General features: G+C 38.3%; 1 long non-coding RNA gene across 1 annotated transcript in view; it reads left to right on the forward strand.

Moving 5' to 3' along the window:
- LOC138167300 (uncharacterized) overlaps positions 1-4292 on the forward strand; it is a 5071-nt gene extending 779 nt beyond the window's left edge. The window contains exon 2 of the long non-coding RNA XR_011169858.1: positions 2492-4292. This is a non-coding gene — a long non-coding RNA (uncharacterized lncRNA). The remainder of the gene's footprint in view (positions 1-2491) is intronic.
- The last annotated feature ends 274 nt before the right edge of the window (positions 4293-4566 follow it).

Genomic DNA, 4566 nt, shown 5'->3' on the forward strand with positions numbered 1-4566 from the left:
ATATATATATATATATATATATATATATATATAGAGAGAGAGAGAGAGAGAGAGAGAGAGAGAGAGAGAGAGAGAGAGAAATAGAGAGAGGGGGGAGAAAGACAGAGACAGAGACAGACAGAGAGATAGAGAGAGATGGAGAGAGAAGGAAGGAAGGAACAATGAAGAAAGAGAAAGGAAGAAAAGGAAATGAAGAGAAAGAATGAAAAAGAAAGAAAAAAGAAACAGAACAAAGAAAGAAAAGAAGGAAGAAAGAAATGAAGGGAGGGAAGAAGAAAGGAGGAAAGGGAAAGAAAACCACTGACCAATAACATTTTACATTCAACTAGAGGAAAATAATATGTACAGAGATTAACAAATTTTAAAATATGCCTAAAATAAATACAAAATCTTTTTTTAGGAAGAAAGGGAAGAAACTAACCACTGAGGTGGGTGGAGGGGGTAGGAATCTGGAAAGTCCTTATGTAGGAGATGGTAGCTGACCTCTGCTTTAAAGTAATCTAAGGCTTCTTCATAGCAGAGGTGCTTTCCAGGTATGGTGAACAACCTACGCAAAGGCATTCAGAACACGGAATATCATGTATGTAGAATAGCAAGTAAGTTAATTTGGTTATAACATAGCATAGTAGGAGTTGAGGGGAAGGGGAGTTTGTCTGGAAAAGTAGGGTGGAGCCAGAAATTCAAGGAATTTAAATTATAAATGACAGACTTTATATTTTATCCTGGAAACATTAGGGAGTCATGGAAGCTTCTTGTGGCCAAGTGAATGGTCAGAGCTGTACTTTATGGATTTCATTTTGTCAGCCAATTGGAGTAAAGATTAGAAAAGAGAGAGGCTGAAGACTGGGAGATCAATTAGGAAGCTATTGTAATAGCCCTTGTGAGAAGTTAAGGTCTACACTAGAATGATGTCTGCATGAGTAAAGAGAAGGGGACTGAAATGGGGGATATCATGGAGATGGTGCCAACAGGAGTTGGCTATTGATTGGATATGGAGGCAAAGAAGAAAGATGATTTAAGAATGACTTTGAAATTGAGGACTTGGGTAAATGGCAGGATGGTGGTACCCTTAAAGGGGAAAGACGAGAGATGTAGAATTATAGAGTGGAAAAAACAGTGGTCTTGGAATCAAGAGGATGTATGTTCAAATCTCACCTTAGATGTTTACCATTTGTGTTTGGATTCTCTGTGCCACAGTTTCTTTATCTGCAAAATGGGGGAGGAATAGACTTGATGTACAATAAATCCAACTCAAAGGCCTGGATATCACAGGATCATGGGTGTGAGAATTGGGAAGTACCTCAGCAAATATCTATATAATACACATATATGTAATATATGTATATATTTTGTTTAGTAATTTTTAAAGTCCTGTTCACCTTTCTGTGACCCCATTTTTTTTGGTCACAGATACCAGAGTGGTTTGCCATTTCCTTCCCCAACTCATTTTACAAATGAGGAAACTGAGGCAGACAAGGTTCAATGACTTGCCCAGGTTCACACAGCTAGTAAGTTCTATATTTCAGCAAATATTATACATTGAATATATAGCATATTATGTACTATATATAATATACCTATATAATACTATATACATACACACATGTATACACTTAATGTGTTTATATGCAGGTATATGTGTGTGTATATATATGTTTATATATATACATATACATATTATATATATATGCACATCATCATAATTAAATACAGGGGATTTAGGGAAGGCATCAACAAAGAGGTGATCAGACAAAGGATGTTGCTTGAGCTGTGTCTTAGAGAAAGTGATGAATATGATGTGGTGTGGGTGAAAAGGAAGGCATTGCAGCTATAGAAAAGAGTCAGTGCAAAAGAACAGAGCTGAGAGATGAGTGTATAGTGTGGCTGGAGAGTACAGCACGAGAAGGACAACAATATGTAGGAAGACTAGAAAGGGGCCAGCTCATCCAAGAAGTTTCTGTTTGATCTTAGAGGCAACATTGAGTTGCTAGGGTTTAATGATGTAATGCCAAGCAAAGGCAACTTCCCAAGGCTCAAAATACCAGTGTAGCTCCTCTCCATTTTATTCAGTGACAAATTAAGAACAGAGAGAATCAAAATATAGCATAATTCAAAATACAGCATTCACCAAGTGTAATTCAATAATCTCCAAGTACTACTCCACCCCTGGACATTACATTCATTTAGTCAATCACAAAGCCCCTCTTCTCAAATGGATATTAGTTTCCAATCATAAGCAAAGTACATTCATTTGGTCAGTCACAGAGCACAAAAAAGTCAAAAGTTTCCCACCCTTGGATCACAACTGAAAAGGCCATATACCCCAGAGTTACAACAAGATTAAGCACAGCATTTAATACCCAAAGAGAGGTCTTTTCTTCAACTTGGCCAGAGGCAAGTTCTCAGCAATCTTTGTTCCTGGGGAGACAAAGCTTAGCAAGGCCACAAGATACATTGCCAGTGTCCTCATTAATTCATTCTCTGTCTGCAGAACAGTCCTAGGACCCCTGAAAACATTAGCAAAACCCTCTTCCAGGATTGTTGTAAACATACAAAAAGAAAATCCTTCTTCAGGGCTTCTGAACCAACAGCAAGGTTCCAGCACCTCTGCAACAACAGCACTGTCCTTCACCAGTGGACACAATTCACTCTCTGTCTGCAGAACAGTCTCAGGACCCCTGAACTAACAGCAAGATTCCATGACCTCTGCAACAACAGGACTGTCCTTCACCAGTGGATGCCATTCATTCTCTGTCTGCAGAACAGTCTCTGGACCCCTGAACCAGCAGCAAGGTTCTAGGACCTCTGCAACAACAGGACTGTCCTTCACCAGTGGGTGAATCTGGCAAAACAACATCAAAACAGACAAAGTACCAGCATAACAGCCATGTCTCCTCAGTCCTTGGCAGCTCTCAAAAGTCCTGGGCAGTTCGAACTGGCCCTCAGCAATCTTCTCCATCTTGTCTCTCTGCCTCCATGGTGCTGCTTCCAAAAAATTCTTCTGCCTCTCTCTTTTCTTGTGTCTCTCTAAATTCACATCACCAGCTCCTCCCAGTTCAGTCCTTTCTTTTCATGTCAACATGTTCATCCCACAAGTGGGATTCACAAGCTCTGGGTTTTAACACAATAAATCCAAAAACCAAGCCAATAAAGGGGATCTTTAAATTCCATTACTATTACAAATGACCAGAAGGGTGATGTGATCCTTGAGGAAAATCACTTGGGTGGTTTGTGAAGGGTGGAACAAAATATGAAGAAGACTGAGGCAGAGGGAAAAAATATTCTGAGACTAGAATTACTATGCCCTAAAAGACCCGAGTTCAAACTTTACCTCTGACTCATACTGGCTCTCTAACACTGGACAAGTCACTTAACCTCTCAGGGTTCTCACCAACTCTAAAAATAAAATGTAGAGCTGGTTCTGGGCACTGGTAGAAGAGTTACCTGTATCAATGAAATTCAAGCCCTACCCCTGTTTTGTGCCAGACACTGCACCATATGCTATACAGGAGTATAAAAAGCATCAGAAAAGTAGATTAATAGGGAATGGAATTTACTAAATGAGGTGAATTTAAGTATAGAATCAAGATGCCAATTTCAGCACATATTCCAACTGCTGATCAGCTTTTAGATTTCATCAGAGAACAAAGTCTTTAATAAGGACAGTAACAAATTGTGAGTCCCATTATTCATGTTCTTGGGTTGGTTTCCCCTCAGTATATCTTTAAGTGGCCCAAACATGTAAAAATCCTAAGACACAAGATCAAGACTGAAGGGTGGATATGGTAGGGACTCAAGTGCTGATTTAGGGAAGCTCTTCAGGGTTATTTTCCGCATCTCTGAACATTGTCCTGGGGCAGGGAAAAACCAAACCAAAACAAATAAACTAATCAAGAAGTGTTATTAATACAATATGTCTTCTCAAACAAATTACTGTGTCTTAAAGAAGTAAGGCACTGGAAGCAATAACCATTGAACATTTTTTAGTCTTTGGGAAATGGTACCACTTAAGGTTCTCCCAGCTAGTTTAAAAAAAAAAATCTAAAATTTCTTTTTGATGCCACTAGAAAGATCTGTAGACTGCTATAAAACCACATAAGAAAATACCACAACAAATCAAAATCTCAATCTGGCTAATTTTTCTTCTGGGACTAGGGAATTGCTGAATGCTACCAAAGTCTGGAATTGTTAAAAAATATAATCACTCATTTTCCCATCTCTTTTTTATACTCTCTTCTTTGTATGCTGAATTTAGTCATTTTCAAAAATAAAGCTTATTTGATTTTTAAAAACATCTCTGTCATTTTCCAGTCACCACACACACATGCTCAAAATTCTCCTTTGAAACAAAGGAATAGTTACAAAAGCAAACCATCACATTGCTTTTCTCTGTAGGCTTCAACTTGCTCTTGACATCTGAAACCAAGATTAGTCATTGTATCAGAGTTCTGCTATTCTTCAAAGGATTTTCCCCCTTAAGGTTACGGAAGTTCTTATACTAATTGTTCATTTCTGCTTACTCCACTCTACACCAATTTATACAAGTCTTTCCAAGTTTCTTCAAAG

This window comes from Petaurus breviceps, unplaced genomic scaffold (genome assembly GCF_028583685.1).
Source record: "Petaurus breviceps papuanus isolate PSGF00001 unplaced genomic scaffold, PetGlider_PUasm1.0 229, whole genome shotgun sequence".
Taxonomy (NCBI): Eukaryota; Metazoa; Chordata; class Mammalia; order Diprotodontia; family Petauridae; genus Petaurus; species Petaurus breviceps.